Source organism: Onychomys torridus, chromosome 21, assembly GCF_903995425.1.
Source record: "Onychomys torridus chromosome 21, mOncTor1.1, whole genome shotgun sequence".
Lineage (NCBI taxonomy): Eukaryota > Metazoa > Chordata > Mammalia > Rodentia > Cricetidae > Onychomys > Onychomys torridus.
In genome coordinates, this window is record NC_050463.1 from 34672025 (window position 1) to 34693764 (window position 21740).

Genomic DNA, 21740 nt, shown 5'->3' on the forward strand with positions numbered 1-21740 from the left:
AAATTGAAACTCCAAGCTTGAGGGTCAGAGGGTAAAGGTGCTTGCCATCAAGCTTGATGACTTGAATTTGGTTCCCAAAACCTGTATAGTTGGAGAGAAATAAAGTTTGATATCTCTCTCTCTCTCTCTCTCTCTCTCTGTGTGTGTGTGTGTGTGTGTGTGTGTGTGTGTGTGTGTGTACGTGCATGCACACAATAAATTAATTAAAATAAAAAAAATAAAAAGATTGATCAGATGGTTTATTGGGTGGGGCACTTGCTACCCACCTTTAAGTCTGTTTAATCCTCATGACCCACATGGTGGAAGGAGAGAACCAATTACCACACGTTTCTTCTAACATTCTCTGTGTGCCAGGCTGTTTCCCCCTCCTCCACACAAAATGAATAAAAACTAATGTCTTAGTTAGGGTTCCTATTGCTGTGAAGAGACACCATGACTTCAGCAACTCTTACAAGGTAAAAACATTTAATTGGGGTGGCTTACATTTCAGAGGTTCAGTCTGTAGTCATCATAGTAGGACATAGCTGCAACCAGGCAGAAATGGCCCTGGAGAGGTAGCTGAGAGTTCTACATCTTGCAGGCAACAGGAAGTGGTCTGAGGCAATGGGTGGTATCTTGAGCTTAGGAGACCTCAAAGCCCACCCCACCCCAGTGACACACTTCCTCCAGCAAGGCAACACCTACTCCTTCACGGCCATACCTAATAGTGCCACTCTTTTGGGGGACCATTGTCTTTCAAACCACCACAACTGACCAACAAAAAAATAGTCCAAGGTTGTTGTGGTAGCTCATGCCTGAGATCCTAGCACTTAAAAGACTGAGGCAGGAGGATTGCTGTGATTTCCAGACCAGCCTACCCTATAGAGTGAGACTTTGTCATTTAAAAGGTGTATGTAAGGCTGGGTGGAGAGATAGAGGCAGAAGGATCTCTGTGAGTTCAAGATCAGTCTGGTCTACGCAGCGAGTCCAAAGTCAGCCAGGGTTACCTAGTGAGACCCTGTTTAAAAACAAAGAGGGTGTGTGACAGGGAGTGTTAAGGGCTTAGCTGGTAAAGTCCCTCCCATATAAGCATGAGGACTTGAGTTTGGATTCTCCAGACAAAGTGAGCTTCTGGTTCAGTGAGACCTTGTCTCAAAAAATTAAACCATAAAAAGACAGCTTGTGTCAACCCCTGGCCTGCCTACACACACACATACACATGCACACACACTTTTACTTTTTACTACTGTTGCACAGCAAGATATAAAATTAAAATTCCAACCGAGGTGTGGTGGCACACTTCTATAATTCAGCCCTTAGGAAGTGAAGGCAGGAGGGTCAGGAGTTCAAAATCACCCCAGCTACCTTGTTTCCTGTAGCTGTAGCCAGCCTAAACTGCATGAGACTCTGTCTCAAAAAAATAAATAAATAAATAAAAAATAAATACAACAATTCAAACCGGTGGTAGGAATTTGGGGTGGAAATTTAAGCTGAATATGAGATGAGTATATGTGACTGTCTCCTTGTTCGCACAGAACAGGGATTTGTTCAGGTCTCCAGATTCGAAGGTCAGGTGTTGCTGCTGGGGACACCCAGCGGTCTAGACCTTTGCTTATTTAACTTGTACAGCAACCCTTATGGTATAATTATCACGAGCCTGTTGAAAGGCCAAGGACAGCCTTGGTGAGATTGAGTGACAGCCCTGTCATCACATAGGAACAGAGCAGTGTTGTTGGGGCTTGTGTCCAGACCCAGCCTTCCCTTTCACCTGCTTCCTGTAGTGCTAAGAAGCCATCAGCACAGAAGCAGAGAGCATTAAAGTGTAGCCTGAACCAGCGGCCAGTTCCAGAATCCAGAGGGACCCCGAGTAACCGTAACTTGGTTGGTTAACAGTAGAAGGAAGTGGTGGGATGAGACAGAAGGGAAGGGAAGACCTCAGTTTGCTTTCTTGTAAGTTGGTGATACCAGTCTGTCAATTACCTCAGGATATTCTCTAAGAACAATGCACGTGGAACACTTGGAAGAGGTTAGGATTTCCTAAGGAACTTAAAAGCTTTTAAAATCTTTTCCTCAATTAAGTTGAATCATCACAAAAATGTGTATTCCAGAAGGCTTTGGCTTACTTTTCTCTGACTTCTAAGTGTGTGAACTAGTGCCCAGAGCAATGTAGGCATTTAAATATATTGAAGACTAAATGAATGAGTGACACAGTACATGCCTTTTTCTGTTATAAAAGTCCTAATGGTCATGTCCCTGCACGTCCCCAAAGCCTCCACTAGATGGCAGCTATAATTCCTATGTTCCTTGGGGGTAGGTTGAGAATATCAAGTAAACAAGGTTTCTAAAATCTTGGGGCTTGTGTTCAAAATGAAATGATTTGTCTATCAGCGCCCCAGCAACTTTTCTTCTAAGTCTTTAAGAGAAATTAGTGTGTCTTTGATCAAAATATTTTCATACAACTTGCAGCTCTTGATGTCTTTGATAAACCTTCTGCCGTTATAGTTCAGGCAATTTGCTCTTGCTCAGGGTCTAATTATCTAACCACACAGCCCTTAAACCTAATTTCTTTAATTAGAGGCTACTTGCTGTTTCACTTCAGCTTGTGGCTGTTTAGTTCTGACAGAAAGCAAAATTAGCTCGTGTTGCTTCGTGTCTGTATTATTTTCATAATCGAGCAAGAAGAGCAGGGCCATCTATCCTTCTGCGTGTAACTAGGGATCATTGCGTTTTTAAAAGGGCTGACATGCGCCCACCTACAAGAGAAAGCCAGTAATCTTTAGATAAACTTTAGTAAAATTTAATTTTATTAAGTTGTTTGTAGAATAAAGAGAAGTTTTCATAAAAAGAATACCTAACCAGGTGTAGTAGCTCATGACTGGAATCCAGGCAATCCGGAAATGAAATCAGGAGGATGGTGCACGTTTCCTCGGTGCTCTCTACTTTATTTACTGAGGCAAAGCCTCTTGCTGAACTGGGAACTTCCCAATTCAGGTTGTTCAGCTAGCCAGCCAGCTTGCTCCAAGAATCCATTGTCTTCAGCTCCCAAGCACTGGGCTTACAGGTAAACCACCATACCCACCTGGTTTTTATATGAATTCTGGGTTTTTACTCTAATCCTCATGCTTGTGTGGCAAGCAGTTTTTCCAACCAGCTATCTCCCCAGCCCCATGATCATCTTCCTCTTCCTCCTCCTCCTCCTCTTCTTTTTGTTTTTTGTTTTTTGTTTTTGTTTTTGTTGTTGTTTTGTTTTACAAGACAGGGTTTCTCTGTGTAGTTTTGGAGCCTGTCCTGGAACTCACTCTGAAGCCCAGGCTGGCCTCAAACTCACAGAGATCCTCCTGCCTCTGCCTCCCGAGTGCTGGGATTACAGGCGTGCGCCACCTCCGCCCGGCTGTCTCCCCATGATCTCCTTGAGCCTCTGATCATACAGTCTCTACTGGGTTTACAGGCGTGGACCACCTTACCTCATTCATGCAGTGCTGGGAATCAACCCCGGAACTTGATGAACTTCATTTCTCCTAGCAAGCACTCTGCTGACAGAGTGGCGTCCACAGCCATGTATCTCGTTTGTAGCTGTGTCAGTTACAGTGGCAGGATAGAGTTGCTGTAACTGACACACCCTAACCCTAACATTCGTTGTCTGAGTCTTCATAGAGAAATCTTGCCAACCTCTGCTTTTAAGGAAGCATGAATGAAAACTGACAATTTTGAACACTTTACACTTCTTCACATTCCTCTTTCTGAACGCTTATGACCTTCGGTTCTGTTGACTTCCCCAGTTAACACAAGTCTTACGTTTTTGCTCTAATGATTTTGAAAATGGTGCCTTGGTAGCACGATTTGGAACTCAACAGTGCTCTCCATCAAGCACCCAAAATTTCAGGCTTATACCATTGGACCTGTTTGTAACATGAATCTTAAAAGGTCTTATTAATAAAACCAAACTTGGCGCTGGGTATTGAGGTGAACGCTGGAAGATCAGAAAAGCAGAACAAGCCACAGCCACCTCACCTTGCCAGTTCCTCAGCTGATCCTGTTTCCTCAGACTGGAAGCCTCTGAGTCCTCATCCAGAATAGGTCTCAGCTGAACTGTTGCCCCAAAGCCTAAAAGCTTAACCAGCCAAATGCTGCTAGTTCTGGTCTTCACACCTTATATATCTTTCTGCCATCACTCCCTGGGATTAAAGGTGTGAGTCACCATGCCTGGTTATTTCCAGTGTGGCTTTGAACTCACAGAGATCCCCAGGATCTCTGCCTCTGGAATGCTAGGATTAAAGGTGTGTGTTGCCACTGCCTATCCTCTATGTTTAATATTATGGCTGTTCTGTTCTCTGACCCCAGATAAGTTTATTGGGGTGCACAGTATTTTGGGGAACACAACACCACCACAGCTGTTGGAAGAAGAAAAGTCGCTTTTGATCTCCCCGTTCATACAGCCTAGAGTAGACAGCTGGCATGGCTCTCAGGCCGTGGCACAGCGGGTTCTGACCTGTCTCTGCAGTTCATGCAGGGCTCATTAGAGGCTGAGCCCCAGACAGCCCTGTCCTGGCAGCTGATCAGACTGAAAGTCCCTAAATCATTGTCTTCTAAGTTTAGAGTCGGCCTCCTGGCCCCCAATTCTACCTTCCCAACAAGACTAAACACAGAAGATAGTGAACCAGCATAGTCCTAGAAAAAGGAGGGAGATCTTGCCTGAGTGTGTGTATGTGTATAGGGGTGTGGGAACTTCATACACTCACAAACCCACACCTGTGAGTATGTATCTGTGTTACTTCTGTGTGTGTGTGTGTGTGTTTGTGTGTGTGTGTGTGTGTGTGTGTGTAACAGAGAGATGGCCGCATGAACAGCAAAGTAGTAATTCATTGTGGTGTGTTAGGGGACCCAACTTCATGTAACACAGTAAAACTAAGAGCTGCCAGGGCTCACTCCTAGGAAGGTAATTGTTTACAAGCAGCTGGGTCTCATCCTGCTCTTGGGATCTTCTCAGATATTAACACCGGATCACAGAAAACCATCTACTTTTAAACTCTAAATCTCACATGGCCACAAATTATGCCTTGGCTTCTTAAAAAAATTCTTTTGACATTTAATTTTTTAAAAAAATGTTATGTGTGTGGGTGTTTGCCTGCATGCATGTCTGCACACACATGCATGACGTGCCCTCAGAGGCCAGAAGAAGAGGGGTTAGGTCCCTTGGAACTAGAGTTACAGAAGATTGTCAGCCGCCATACGGGTGCTGGGAATTGAACCTGGGTATTCTGGGAGAGCAGCCAATGCTTTTAACTGCTGAGTAATCTCTCCAGTCTTTTGCTATCTCTTTTCAAGTGTGTGTGTGATATACACCTGCATTTGGGTATGTGCATTTAGGTGTATGTGTGTGTGTGTGTGAGTGTGTGTTTGTGTGTGTGGGCGCACGTGCGTATGGAAAGTAGAGGTTAATGTTAGTTGTCTTCCTTAGTTGTTCTACAACCTTGATTTTGAGACCAGGTTTCACATTGAACTTGGAGCTCACTAGTTCAGCTAGACTGGTTGGTTAGTGAGCTCCAGGGATCTGCCTATCTCCTGGTCAACCCCCAGGACTGGGGTTACTGAAGTGCTGTCATGCTCAGTTTTTAAATGAGTGCTGGGAATCTGAACTAAGTTCCTCATAACCAGGGGATCCAAAGCTCCCTTTTGGCCTCTGTGGGTACTCTACACCCATGGTATACAGATATCCATATAGACAAACACCCATACACACAAAATTAAATTAAAAAATAATTTTAAAACACATCTTATCATCTTAAAGAGTTTTAAGTATGTAGTTCATAAGTAAAGAATATTTACATACCATAAAATTTGCTCACTTTGGCAAGTTATATTACTTTTCTAAATTTATATCATTTTATAACCATCACTCCCATCTGGTTTTAGATATTTCCATCATCCAAAGAAGTTTCTATCATTTATTATAAATTTCTGCTCACAGCTCCAGCCCTGCCTCAGTTACTTTTCCATCACTGCAAAGAGGACGCCATCATCAAGGAAATGTGCAGAAGGAAGACCTTATTGGGGCTCACAGTTCCCAAGAATTAGAGTCTGTGACCATCATGGCAGAAGGCAGGCAGGCAGCTATAGAGCTGGAGCAGAAGCTAGAAGCTCACATCTCATTTGCAAGCACACAGCAGAAGCAGGGGCTAACTGGGAATGGTGCAGGCTTTTGAAACCTCAAAGCTTACCCTGATGACACACCTCCTCCAACAAAGCCACACCTCCTAATCCTTCCCAAACAGTTCCACCAACTGAGGACCAAGCATTCAAACATATGAGCCTGTGGGGACCATCCTCATTCAATCCACCACAAGCCCAAAGACAACTAACTACCAGTCTGCAATAGTTCCTCTTACCCCTTAAGAGTACATTCTAAGTCCCCCGATGGTTGCCAGAAACTGCAGAGAATATAAATCACTTATATGTTTGTGTATGTGTGCCTATGCATGTGTATGTGCATTTCACATGTATGTATACGTGTAGTTAAAGGCTGGGGAGATAGCTCAGTGGGTAAAGTACTTGCTGGTAAGCCTGACAGTCTGAGATTGGATTCTCAGAACCCAAATAAAAAACCAGAGGCAGTAGCACAAGTGTCTATATATAGTGCCAGCATGCACCAAACAGAGAGATGGATAGAGACATGACTGGATGGTTGTGGGCCAGCCAGCTTAATACATTCAACAGTGAACAAGAACAGAGATCCCAACTCAAACAAGGTGGAAGGCAGGACACACACACACACACTAAAAGCAACCTATTTTTAAAACTGTTCCTTTTAGGAGGAAGAAATATGGGGAAAGGGAGGAGAATAGGGTGTGAGAGGGGGCATGTTCAACATAAAACATACACTTGTAAGAAAAAATAATTCAAGGTTTTCTCTTTAATTATTTGTGTATGATTTGCCAGTGCAGGCATGTGGACGCCAGGCACACATGTGGAGGCCAGAGTCTAGCTGTGCAGGGTGGACCCTCTCTCCTCACGATTGTGTGGCTTCTGGAAAATGAACTCAGGTCGTAAGTTAGCACAGCAAGTGCTTTACCAGCTTAATCATCTCATCAGCCTGGAAAAAAAATTTAATTAAAAATTTTAAATATATTAAGAGAACTGTTCTTTTGGGGGTGTTCTTTGGTTCGCCCATCAGAAACCTGAGTCTTCTCTGAAGGATTGCCCTTAAAAACTTTAGCCTCAAATAATCTCCTTAGTAAACCTCTAAGGAACCCGAGCTTCCCCCTAAACCAGAAAAATGTAAACTGGTGTGAATAAGAAGTAAAAGAAACCATGGTAAAGTCCCACAAAGAGTCTGGGTTGTCAAATATAAACTCAGAAAGTGTTACAAAGACTTTAAAATAAAACTGTAAAAGTAGCAGAAAACTTGGAGAAATAAAATCAAACTACTAAGAACTGAAAAAGTACTAGAAACCTCAATAAGAGAAAATAACCATCAACAAGGAGGGAACTAATGCACTGACAGATAAACCCAGAGTATTAGAATATAGAATGCTGAGACAGAGATGGAGACGGAGAGATGAAGTTCTGGCATCCAAGTTCTAGAAAGTCAGCAGAGGATTAGCCTTCCAGAAACACAAAATGAAGTTAGAGGTAAAACAGTGGCAGATGTCAGCAAATTCCAGTGATGGTTTTCACAGAAGGGCTGGGCGCATTGGAAGGTCTGCAGCGGTGACCCCGAGTTAAAGAAGCAGAGGCGAAAGGCTTACCGCATGTTCAAGGCCAGCCTGCAACACATAGCAAGACCCTGTCTTAGAAATAAAAGAGTCTGGGGGCTGGAGAGATGACTCGGGAGTTATGAGCACTTGCTTCTCTTGCAGAGAACCATCTGTAACCCCAGTCCCAGGGTTCTGATAGCCTCTGACCTCCACAGGTACCGGGGGTGGTCAGAGAGTGTTGCAACTTTGGAAATACAAGTTAGGGAATTGGGAACCTATAGATGATATTTCGTACAGAAGAGGAAACAGAAGGATCACAAACTATTACTAGTTCATTACTTCTTTGGATAACTATTTAATAGATTTTTGGCTGTTTTTTTTTTTTTTCCAGTGTGTGACATGAAGGCAGTTCCAAACACCCAAGGCTTTGGTATTCTTGGATGCCCTCTTTGATAGTATTGAGCTTGGTCAACGGTGGTATTCTGTATGGTAAAGATTCTTTAATAGAGATGTGCACCTGCACAAACACAAGCATACACACATACCTATACACACAAAAATTTAAGTAAAACTTCTACAATAGAAATACAAGGAGCCGTGAAGCATGAATCTTAAAGGGTTCTTATTAATAAAACAAACTTGATTCCAGTCATTGAGGTGAATGCTGGAAGATCAGAGAAGCAGAACAAGCCACAGTCACCTCACCTTGCCAGTTTCTCAGCTGATCCTGTTTCCTCAGACTGGAAGCCTCTGAGTCCTCATCTGAATGGGTCTCAGCTGAACTGCTTCTCCAAAGTCTGAAAGCTTAACCAGGCTAGTTCCTGGTCCTCATGCCTTATATACCTTTCTGCTTTCTGCCATCACTTCCTGGGATTAAAGGCATGGCTGTTTCCAGTCTGGCCTTGAACTCACAAAGATCCAGATGGATTTCTGCCTCTGGAATGATAGGATTAGAGGCGTGAGTGCCACCATTTTCTGGTCTCTGTATCTAGTGACTGTTCTGTTCTCTGACCCCAGATAAGTTTATTAGGGTGCACACAATTTTGGGGAACACAATACCACCACAGAACACCCCCACAAACCTCAGTCTTCCCCGAGCGATATTTCCAAAGGATGACTTGAAGTCAGGTTTCTAACAGTTAAGGTAGTCTGTGGGGCAGATCCGAGGGAAAGGGACTGTGGACACCACAGGTTTCAGTCTTTAAAGGAAAACACATCATAAAGTTCCTTCCCCTCTGCTCACTGTGGTGCCCGTCAGCTTCCTGTGAGTCTATGTATGTATTTCTCCCTGCTGGGGGCAGAGAAATAGGGACAGTGGAGACCTCGAGTGACCTGCTGCTGCCGGACGAACTCTATTCTGGGCCCTGTAGGCCACAACAACATGTATGTGTGTGTCTGAACTCTGACCTGGACACCGGGCGAGAGAGAGAGCTGTAACTCTGAACGTTAGTTATGTTTTGTCAGGCTAAGCATTGAGTGAATGCCTGAACAGAAGACAAACTGTGAAATAGGTGTTACTACATCTGAAGTCCGGGGTTACATGTCATCCAGCTTTGGTTTTAGCTTTTCCATGTCCCTGGCACTTCCGTTGGAATCAGCCCACTGGGTTCTGCAGAAAAAGACACCTATGACGTTGATAAGAGATGCATTCCATCCATAGGTCAGTGCAGGGAGGTTTTTACTTTTGAATTTTCCCACTCGTGGACAAGAGGCATCTTTCCATTTATTTAGATTGTCTTTGATTTATAGTTTTAGGAATGCAAGTCTTACACTTCGGTGAAGTTTATCACGGGTATTTTATTCTTCTAGTGGTATTGTGAATGCATTTCTTTTCTAAATTTCATTTTGATTGTTCACAATTGATGTTTTGTTCACTGAGCTTGTGTCCTGCAGCTGTGCTGAGCTCAGTTCTAATAGTCCTTTTGTGTGAGTTTTGAGGGTTTTCTACATGTGAGATCACGTCATCTGAAAATAGAGCTAGTCTTACATCTTCTCGATCTGGATCTCTTATTTCTTTTTCTTATCTAATTGTATGGTGCTGTTGTGTGGTTTGGGTTGTTTTTGTTTCAGAAAGGAGCTCCCTGTGATAACCTGTCTTGGGTGAGTAGGTGTTTCTCCAGGAAAAGTCACACAATACAGGTGTGACTTCACCTCGAGAGTGGTTTCGCAGGCGTCGTTGGTCAGTTGTGTTTGGTGGATGTGCAGAGTGCTGCTGCTGCCAGGGGTCCAGGGATTCTCTGACAGTTTTATCTAGTCATCAGGACTTCTCCCACTTGGAATTTTTGCCCTCTGAAATGGTCTTTCTGACACCTTTCTTGAGTCTCCTGTCTAGACATTTGTCTCGTTAAAATTCAGTTGAGGTGAACCTTTCACTAGTTGGCACTTTAGGGTTTCAGCTAGGATGTTGTTTGAAGTTGGTTAGAATGTCAAGTAGAATCATAAAAAATTCAGGTAGGAAAGAGACTCATTATTTCACAGATTTGTTGTGGTTGCTGCTGTTGTTTGAGACAGGGTCTCTTGTAGCACAAGCTGGCCTTTAAACCTCCATGTAGCCAAGGATGTTTTCCATCCTGCCTAGCTGAATGGATACTTCTTGAGCTTTTGCCCTGTTCCAGTCATGGTTTTAAGTATGCAGTGTGAATTAGATAAATGGAGAAGTGAAACCTGCCAGACATCACAAGTTTGACAAGCTCCTGGGCCAGCAAGATGGCTCAGTAGATAAAGATGCTAGCTTCCAAGGCTAATTAATGATCCGAGTTCAATCCTTGGGGCCCACACAGGGGAAGGTGAGAACTGACTCCTGCAAGTTACACCTTGACCTCATACATGTGCCATGGAAGTGCAAGTGTAGGCACACTAAAACCACACAAATAAATAAAACAAGGTTTACAAACTGAGTGAGAGCAGTTGACCCATAAAACCCTAGTTATATGCAGTTGTAAGCGATAGTGAGCACTCAAAAAGAAAAATCTGGATGTTAGGAGAGAATACAGCAGGGACTTCCCATTTAGACAGTGCAGTTGGAAGGGTGGTCAGGTTTTTATAGAGCAGTGGAACATGCTGTCCACCTGAAGCCTTCAGTGGAGTGAGGGTGGAGCGTCTTCCTGGAAGAGGAATGGAGTTGGGGGCAGGTCCCAGAGGCAACCAGCCCCTCCACAGAGCAGCCGGCCAAGCCCCAAGAGGTTCACTGTCCAGAGTCACTCTAGTTCCCAAACTGGGAGAGAGCAGGCACAAAGCACAGGGTGGCTCTCCACCAGACAGCCCCCAAGACAGTCAAACGTAGCTGACTCAGGACTCAGCACTCTGTGGGAGTTTAAAAGTGGATCCAGTTCCCACCACCACCACCCTTGGCCACTGCTCTCATGCTCTTGTGATACACTGTTTCAGGGATGCTTTGTTAGGGTTTTTGTGTCTGTCTCTCTCTGTACCATGTCTCCCACACCCCACACCCCACACCCCACACCCCACCCCCACCCCGTGTGTGTGTGTGTGTGTGTGTGTGTGTGTGTGTGTGTGTGTGTGTGTGTGATGTTATTGTTGTTGATGTTGTTGTTGTTTGTGGGGGAGAGGGTCTTTTGGTTGGCCTGGAACTCACTATATAGCTCCAGTTGGCATGGAAGTGGTAATGATTCTCCTTCCTCTGTCTCCTGAATGGTGGGATTACAGGTAAAAGTCACCAGGCTGGACTACATTTTCCTAAATAGGAAAGTTGGTATTTTAGCAGAGGTGCTGGCACACACTTTTAATCCCAGCACTTGGGAGACATAGGCAGGTAGATCTCCATGAGTTCAAGGCCACTCTGGTTTAAATAGCAAGTTCCAGGCCAACCAGAGTTACAAAGTGAGACTTTGTCTCAAGGGGGGAAAAAAAAATTTGATATTTCTATAAAGTAATAATAAACTTCCTCTTAAGTTTAATAAAGGAAGAAGAGATTCATCCTGCAAAGGTTTTTAAAGTAAAATGGTGTGTTTCTGTGTATTTGGAACCTGTACTACTTTCTCAGAATGAATGATACTGGATGTGTTGGCCCATTCCTGTTGTTCCAGCACTGAGGAGGCGGAAGTAAAATGATTTCTAATAGTGTCAGACCAGCATGGCCTGCAGAGTGAGACTCTATCTCAAAATCAGATCCCACACCCACAGGAAGTACTATTGAGTAGTTAATTTGCTAATTGCTTCATTTCACAGTTTGACCCTTTTCAAGAACTGCAGAGTGGTTCTCAACATGTGGGTCATGACCCCTTTGGAGATGAACGACCCTTTCACAGGGGTCGAATATCAGATATTTACATTACGGTTCATAACAGTAGCAAAATTACAGTTATGAAGTAGCAACAAAATTATTTTATTTTCACCACAGCATGAGGAACTGTCTTACAGGGTCTCAGTATTAGGAAGGTTGACAACTCCTGAGCTAGAGAAAGACAGCTAGGTTCCTCTGCATGTCTCTGGATACAGTCTGTAATGATAAACTATAAGAAATAGAAAGGAGTGGCGCACGCCTGTAATCCCAGCACTCGGGAGGCAGAGGCAGGCGGATCTCTGTGAGTTAGAGGCCAGCCTGGTCTATAGAGTGAGGTCCAAGCCAGCCAAAGCTACCCAGTGAGAGTCTGTGTCAACACCCCTCCCTCAACAGACTTAGTTAGTATGAGGCTTGCGAGTTAGTAAAGTCACTAACCACTAAAACTGACTGCCTGAGTTTAATACCTGGGGCCTACATGATGGAAGGAGAGAACTCTGGCAAACTGTTACCTGATATCCACACATGTGCTGTGGCGCGCGCACGCGCACACACACACACACACACACACACACACACACACACACACAGAATAAGTAATTAAATAGAGGTTTTTTTTAAATTAAGAATCAATATGCTGGGTGGCGGCGGGAGGAGGGAGGACAGGGGAAACCATGGCTGATATGTAAAATCAAATTAAATTATAAAAAGAAAAAAAAAAAGGTTGGGATTTAGCTCAGTGGTAGAGTGCTTGCCTAGCAGGCGCAAGGCCCTGGGTTCAGTCCTCAGCTCAAAAAAAAAAAAAAAGGACTAATATGCTAAACCTTTTCCTTCCTGAAAAAAAAAAAAAATCTCATCAAATAAGATCTGTATCACAAGTGGTTATGTTGAACTACTAGAAATAGCAATTGAGGCATATTTACTCATTGATTGATTAACAAATTAATTACAGTCTGTTAGGTTAGAAGTTGATTTGGAAGTGATGCCTATCTTCTGTGGGTTAATTATTATGGATGACTGTTAAAATGTACTTCCTGGAAGTCTGAGAAACCTCACCAGTGGTAACTAAGTCATATAGTGTGTTTACTGTACTCTAGTACTGCTGAAAACATTTTTTGAATATTTATTTATTCTCATGTGCATGGGTATTTTTCCTGCACGTATGTCTGTGTGAAGATGTCAGATCCCCTGGAACTGGAGTTACAGGTGTGAGCTGCCATGTGGGTGCTGGGAATTGAACCTGGGTCCGTCCTCTGGAAGAGCAGCCAGTGCTCTTATGTGCTGAGCCGTCTCCAGCCTCTAATATTTTTAACCTCATGAGTTTCAAAAGGATGCTTTAGCTTGCTGTTGTTTTGCTTTGCTTCGTTTTCTGAGATAAGGTCTCTCCAGCGTCGGCTGTCATGCCTGGAACTTACTGCAACCCAGGCTGGCATCAGAGTCACAGTAGTCCTCCATCACACACATCCTCCTACACAACACTCAGCCTCTCAAAAGCTGAGATTAAAGGAACGAGCCACCCTGCCCGCTTTAGTGGATGCTTAAACTTCTTTGCTCTAGCAGAACCTATTAGAGTAATAGGAGGTAGTTTGTAGCTTATGTAGGGATAGGGAGCAAAACATCACACTGTTCCAGGACGATAAGGTGAGCCATGCTTTCCGTAATGATTGCCTTCAGGCAGAGCGTTCTGTGAGAAAATAATAGTCATAACAATGAGAAGAAGTTGACGCTCTGCCTGTGTTACTCTTCCACCAGAGCAATAGAATTCTCTTTACCATAATGATGAGCTGGTTTCCTTTCTAGACAATCTATTATTTCCATTTGCGAGATAAAGGAATAATAGGCTTATAAATTTGCGAGGATAAGGACCAAGTGGAAAGAAACAGATCTTTGGGCTGGGGCTTGGGCTGCTGACTCCATGGGTAAAAGGCTTGCCGTGTGAGTGTAATGGCCTGAGTTTGGGTCCCCCTTCACACCAACAGGAACAGACAGACCAGAAAATCTATTAAAGATGCCCACGTGCACGTCTGGCAGCTGGCTGCCCAGGTGAAGAGTAGTGGTACTGTGAGCTTAATGTCTGTAACTATAAACTGCAGGCATGGGGGTGGGGGGGACGGACTCACAGACAAACAGTGCAAGAACCTGACTTCCTGCAGGAGGGTTCCGTCTACGGGCCCTGGGGAAAGGGCGTCCCTGACAGAACGGGACTCTGACTCCTCTAGCAGGCTTGAGAGTCAGCCTCATGCTTCTATCTTTCATTTGCCTGCAGCGCCAAGTACATTTTTGCTTCCGTGACAGAGATGCTCTGCTTTCGAGTCCTTGGTTAGGGAACCCCATCCAGACAGTCATAAATTCAGGAGGCCAAAGCATGGGCTGGAGGGATGGCTCAGCAGTGAAGAGTCCCTGCTGCTCTCTTAGAGAGGTTGGGTTCCAGGTTGGGTTCCTAGCACTGAGATGGCAGCTCACAGGCCTCTGTAACTCCACTGCCAGGGGATCTGGTGTCCTCTTCTGGCCTCCACAGGCACTGCATGCAAGTACTGCATATGCATACATTGTAGGCAAACACACTCATGCATAAAATAAAAAAACATCTTTTTTTAAAAAAAGCAAGCTGTAACTCTCAGAGATGTGCCCATTGTTAAATTTTTGTTGATATTAAGTCCGCAATCCGGCAGATAACTGGCTCACTAAATTTACTTAAGCTGTTATATTTAGATTAAGAACCTAGTTGAGCTCTGACATTATGATTAGATTTTTTTAAGTCCTCCTAAATAAACTAGAGGCACCTGTTTTGAAGGAAGGGAGTTACTCTGTTTTATTTTATTTTTTATTTGTTTTAACCAGAGCTGAGGACTGAACCCAGGGCCTTACACTTGCTAGGCAAGCGCTCTACTGCTGAGCTAAATCCCCAACCCCATTACTCTGTTTTATACAATTTTCTGTATGACAGAACAGAAGCTCAGGTGGGAATGGTGTTACACACTTGTTTGTAATCCCATCCTCTGGAAGGTGAGCTGCTAGGATGTGGGGTTCCAAGCGAGCCTGGGCTACATAGTAAGACCTGGTTCAAAGAAACAGAAAACAAACAAGCAAACAAAATTATTGCCTGTGGACGGGCACTTAGAATGCCGTGTTGTGATGATGTCATGGAGAGCCATACTCTGGGACCATCATTGCCCTTGCTCCTTTGAAAGGTTCCAGGAGCTATGAGCTAATGTTTTGTTCTGTTTTTACGATGTCTGTGTATCTGAGCATTGGTCCATGCAGCTGCCTAAGGAGGCACAAAGAGGGCATTGGATCCCCTGGGGCTGGAGTTGCAGGCAGTTGTGAGCTGCCTGATGTATATGCTGGGAACTGAACTCCAGTCCTTCGTAAGAGGAGCAAGTACCCTTGATTGCCAAGTCCACTCTCCAGCCCCACATGATTGGTTTTAATTTAGCCACTTCAATACCAGCCTTAAATCAGCATGTTGCTTAAAGGCAGTAGAGGCATCATGCCACCAGGATCAAGGATAGTGAGAGCTGTACTACCCTGGTTCACAATCCTGAGTGACTCACAATTTGGCTTTGTAACCTCAAAAACCTAATAGCTCCAGACAAGCATAGTGGCACGCGCCTTTAATCCCAGCATTTGGGTCGCAGAAGGAGGTGAATCTCTGCGAGTTTGAAGCCAGCCTGGGCTACGTAGTGTTTCAGGACACCCAGGCTACAAATAGATATTTATCTCAAAATAGATAAATAAATAAAACATTACAGCTCTGTATGCCTCCGTTTTTAAATGTAAGGTTTAAATAGGAATCCCTGGAAAATATCCCCACTGAAACTTGTACATGCTCAACACCCAGTAAGTATTGCTGCTGCTGCTGTTGTTAAAGACACACTGCCGTCTCTATCACTGAGTCACAGATTACATTAAATAGAGGGGGAAATGGCAGACCAATTAAGTAGAGCAGAAGATGCCAGTTTCCAATAAACGGATGGGGAAATCCTGCTCCAGCTGCAAATGTATCTACCAAATATAACATTCACCAGGAGTTTGACTAAAGCTAAATTCACACATACTTTGCTCTCTACACTGCTCTGTGTTCACAACATAGTGCTGACTCACAACCAGCAAATACTTACTGAGTACTATGCTTGGCACTTGAAAGATGATGATAAAAATACCACACAAATTTCTTACAGTATAGGAGTGGAGATAATGCAGAATTAGCCATGATGTTTTCTTTACTTCCTTCTAAGGGGTAGTACGGATATTGGGAGGATGTGAAACTGGAGATACTCAAACTATTTCACAGGTCTTCACTGCAAATGTCAAAGTTCTACACATGGACACTCAGATGGATGCACTCAACTGAGGATCTTTACCTATAGAAAGCTTCCCAGGTGGTTTCTGTGTACAACCCTGAAAAAAGAGGGAAGTAGTCAGCAAGTGTTATTATCCTTTTAAGACCAAACTGGTTCTGTAGCCAAGAGTACCTTCTCCTCCCCCTCCTCCTCCTCCTCCTCCTCCTCCTCCACCTCCTCCTCCTCTTTCTTTTTTCTTTTGATTTTTCGAGACAGGGTTTCTCTGTGTAGCTTTGCACCTTTCCTGGAACTCACTTTGTAGATCAGGCTGGCCTCAAACTCAGAGAGATCCGCCTGCCTCTGCCTCCCAAGTGCTGGGATTACAGGCGTGCGCCACCACCGCCTGGCTCAAGGGTACCTTCTAAGTGCTGGATTTACAAATTTGGACCACTGTGCCCATTGCTTATTTGGTGTTTGCTTCAATCCGTTACTGGGGATCAAACCCAGGGCTTTACGAATCCTGGGTGAGCACTTCTACCAGATGGGATTTTACTCTGTACCCCAGGCTGGCCCTAAACTTAATGGAGTTCGTGCTAGCCTCAAACTGGCGGTAATCTTGCCTCAACCTCCCTAGTACTGGGGATATAGGCATGAGCCACCATATACAGCTTACATTTATCTTTTAAAACCCCAGCTATAACTGGGCAAGGTAGCCATACTTACAAATCTCATGTATATGTGTGTGCTACGTACATGGCTGTGCCGATCAGATTCCCTAGAACTGGAGTTATGGACAATTGTGAGCCACCATGTGGGTGCTGAGAATTGAACCCAGATCCTTTGTAAGAACAAGTGCTCTTACCCATTGAGCTATCTCTCCAGCCCCTGGTTACTATGAATTTAAAACTAGCCTGGGCTACATGAGATCCTATCTCAAAAATAAATAAATAAGTAAAACCCACCAAATTAAAACAGTAATAAAAAATCAACTGTGATCACCTCATTTTCCATCTTAGAAATACTTAATACAGGCTGAATGTGGTGCTGCACGCCTGAAATTCCAGCCTCAGGAGCCTGAGAAGAGATGCTGGCAAGTTTGAAGTCAACCTGGGTGACGTAGGAGACCCTGTCTCAGACAGAAGCAAACCATTGGGGTTTACTGTATACGGACTCGGAATTTTCGAGCTAGTGAGAGATCGAGATTCCTCATTGCCGTGACCCTCACCTGCCTTTCCCGTTACCCCTAGTACATTTGGGTCTACTCAAATGTATTGAACCCAATGTGCCCTGCAGGTTTGTTTGGTTGGTTTGTTTTGTTTTGTTTTATGCCTCTTCTGTCTAAGGTGATGTGGTGATTTTCGTGTTTCCGGGAGGCCCTTCTCCCTGTCACTTCACCTGGACGCTTCGGGCAGGAGCACCCCCTAATGTCCCCCCCCCCCACACACACATACAGTGTTTGTTTGTTCCTCCTCATTGTGACTGCTCATCTGTCCCCATACATGTATAGTTAACTATTGAGATAGAGTCTTATCTTTTATGACTATGCACTCAGGAAATGGGCCTATTATCCTTTAAGAAATAAAAGGGCAGCCCCGACCCTAAGCAGTAGCAGATCTCTGAGCACAAGGCTAGCCCGGTCTACAGAGCAAGTTCTAGGACAGCCTAGTCTACATAGCGAGACCCCCATCTCCAAGCACACAAACAAAACCACAGCAGGGATCTGAAGAGATAGAGGCTCAGTGGTTAAGAGCACCAGCTGCTCTTCTAGAGGACCTGGGTTTGGTTCCCAGCACCCACCTGATGCCTCACAACCATCCCTAACTCTACTTTCAGAGGATCCAACACCCTCTTCTGACCTCCTTAGGTACCAGGTACATGTGTGGTACACAGACAATTATGCACACAAAAAATAAATGTTAAAAAGAAATGAACCAGGTAGAGGTGTGCACGCCTTTAATCCCAGCACTCTGGAGGCAAAGGCAGGCGGATCTCTGTGATTTCAAAGCCAGCCTGGTGTACAGAGTGTGTTCCAGGAAAGCCAAAGCTACAGAAAAATACTATCTTTAAAACAAAACAAAACAAAACAAAAAAAAGGAAGGAAGGAAGGAAAGGAAAGGGGAGAGACAGAGACAGACAGACAGACAGAGAGAGAGAGAGAGAGAGAGAGAGAGAGAGAGAGAGAGAGAAGGAGGCAGGCACTGGACACTGTGGCCCACAACTATAATAGATGTAGTTCAGTGATAGAGCACTTGCCTAATATACCCAGGGTCCTGGGTTCCATCCAGACTTCCTAACATAAAGGAGGCCAAGTCAGAATGACTGCAAGACCTGGGCTTGTATAGCAAAACTCTATTGGTGAAATTATTAAGGCCACTCCATGTAATTAAAAGGGAGGTTTATTTTGTGGGGTAACTTACAAATGAAGGGATAGGTTGCAGGGTCTGGCAAAGGTATAGCACAGTCCGGCGGTGTTCTCTGGAGAACTTTGCTCGGTCTACCTCCAGCGTCCAGGGTCCTGGAACCAAGAGAGACCTCTCCTCTGGATCCTGGGTCTTCAGCATCCTCTCTCAGCCCCGCCTTGTGGGCGTGGCCATTACCAAAGCCTCAGTGGGGGTTGGAACTTCCAGGCCAAGGCTGGAATGGCTACCCACTACAAAACTCTGTCTCTAACAAAAGTCAAGAAGACTCACAGGGGTTGGGGAATTGACAGTGGGTAAGAATGCTTGCTGTACAAGCCTGAGGCCTGAGTTTGAACTCTGAGAACCTACATACAAAGCCATGTTGGTGGGGACACACGTTCCTGTACCCCCAGTGTTGTGAGGGTTGCAGGGACAGGAGGATCCATCCCAGGGGCTGCTTGCTGTCAGCCTAGCTCTAAGTTCAATAAGAGACCTTGTCTCAAGGGTGCAGCATGGTGGAGCAGGCCATCCATCATTATCCGGTATCGGCATGTGTGCACACTTGCACCTCTCTGTCTCTTCTCCACTCCCACCTCTCCCACAGAGAAAGAAAGAGGGATGGGGGAGGGAGAGACTCCAGACATTTTTCCTGACTAGCACATTATTTTCGTCTTCTGCCTGCGTCGCTGATCTGCTTTCTATCTGTCCATTTGGGGGGTGGATATCTTACTGCCAAATAGGAAACTTTTTTTTTTTTTATGGTATGTGCCTGCTGTTTTTCCTGTGCACCACACACATGCCTGGTGTCTGCAGAGGCTGAAAGAGGGTGTCAGGTCTTCTGGAACTGGAGTTACAGGCAGTTGTGAGCTACCACGTGGGTGCTGGGAATTGAACCCAAGTCTTCTGGAAGAGCAACCAGGACTCTGAACCACTGAGCCTTCTCTCCAGCCCCTAAGAGGCATTTTCTAAGAATGCTTCGTGTCATTGGCTTTCCCAGTGACCCGCAGCTCTGGTGGTGATCCCATTTGGAGGACCTTCTTGAGACTTGCAAGTGCCCATTTCATTGTCCAGTAAAGCCACATTGCCTCATTAGTATATGGTAGATGTCTAGAAAGGATGTGGACTTGGGGGCAGGGTATGAGGAGTTTCCAGAATACGATGTAATCATGAGTATCGGGCTTTCCACATTAGAGAAGAGGCTTCTCTTTGTGTGAAAAGGTAATAAATAGTTGGTTGTGATATCTGCCAAGAGATATGAAGACTCTTTTGGCATCAGACCCAACAAAATGCTACAGATCATGACATTTTGTCATATGTACTCATGTTCAAGAAATTAATTTTTTTCTACTTTATTTATTTCCTCTGAGAGTGTCAACAAGAAAATGGATGCAGTGTGGTGTCTTTAAAATTGAAGTAAAGCAGATAACTACATTAGTTCTGAAAGCAACATGAAATGTCATTATTTTGGAAGTGGATTGCTAGTAATACTACCCCGAGAAGCAAAGCCTGCTCTGTCCCTGACCAGCACGTGTCTGGTTCCCTTAGACTGTGAACTGTGCTCCTCTGACTTGGTTCCTCCATGGGGATTGTCTCCTTGTTTCAAGCAGGACAATTGATTTAAAAGACCCCAAGGCAAAATTTAGGACTAGACGTAAGCTAATCTATCCATTTTCTCCCTTCATTAGTCAACTAAAGTGATTGATTGATTAATTGATTAGAACTCAGTGCAGCCAGAAGCAGTAACAAGCTTGCAGGTTTAGTTGTTCGTCTGGAGACAGGAAGGCAGACGAATAGCTTAGAATTGAAATCTAGCCTGGGAAGGCATGTTTCTGTTATCAAGCGGTGTCCAAGCCAAGCACTGTGACTCAGGCTTTTTATCATAGTACTTGGAAAGGTGAAGCAGGAGGCTAACCTGGACTATCCCCTGAGACCCTGCCTTTAAAAAACAAAAAACAAAAGAGGCCTGACTATGCCCCAAATCTGCTCCTCACATTCACTTTTCCATTTTGTATTTCCTCCATTAAATGGGTAATCATCGTTTAAAGGTGCCCTACTCAGACATGGAATTAGTTTAAGGAAAGTGTGGAGGTGCATGGGTGGGTAGAGAGAGAACTCCCTCTTTTCCTCTGGGCCCTCTGCCTCTCCCCAAACTAAGTCCCCAGAGCCTTTGCATGAAGGTACCATGTAACCTGCAAAACAGTCAAGTAGCTGTGCCATCGCCATCACAGGGCAGTGCCCATGTAGCTTCTTCACAACATTCTGTGCAAGCCGCTGTCTCAGAGGCGAGGGGCACCCAGCAGCTAGCTACTTGAGGCTTTCCTGCTGGAGCTTGACAACTTTATCGCTGGTGTTGACACCTCTGAAGACAGTGGCACCCCTCTCCCCCAAAGCCACAAACTGCCAGTCATCCCTCAAAAAGGAATGAAGTCTCATGAGCCTGAGCCCCTCTCCCATCCATGAGAAAACACTGACAGGTCTAAGTCTGGGCAGGTCTCGTTCTGCTAACCACAGCTGCAGTGAGTTTGTGAGGGAACCGGCCATGTCGCGTCCAGAAGTGTCTCACAGCACTCTTTCCCGTCCACTGGCTCTCAGATTCATCTGCTCTCTCGTTCGTGATGTTCCTGGAGCCTTGGATGAGGCGATACAGATGCCCGTCCAGGGGCCAGCACTCAGCAGTTCCTCGCTCTCAGCAGAACTTCGATCAGTTAGGAGTTTTTCCATTAACTGCTGCCTGTTGCCCAAAGAAGCTTCTCGCTGGTCTCTAAGTGCAGATGTATTTAGAAGGCAGCTGACATCCATTTGGCAAAGCTACGCTAATAGGTTCTCCACATGACCTGTGATCTCCTTAGCCATGGGCTCTTGACCAGGTTCATAATACCAGCCATGAGCAGAATCTTATGTTTTTATTTAGTATTTAAGAACCAAATACTTTAGAGTCTGCTGTGGTGGCATCCATCTACCATCCCAGCACTTAGGAGGTAGGGGCAGGAGATCAGGAGGAGTTCAGAGTCATCCTAGGCAGCCTAGCAAGTTGAATGCCAGCCTGGGCTATGCAACACTCTGTCTCAGAAAGAAGAAATTTAAATGTTTTGATAAAGCATTTGCAAATTGAATATAACAGAACAATGAGCTGTGACTAACTGAA

The 21740-nt window shown here is 44.7% G+C and overlaps 1 protein-coding gene across 1 annotated transcript in view; it reads left to right on the top strand.

Moving 5' to 3' along the window:
• Dtnb (dystrobrevin beta) overlaps positions 1–21740 on the top strand; it is a 198671-nt gene that overhangs the window by 108871 nt on the left and 68060 nt on the right. The window lies entirely within an intron of this gene.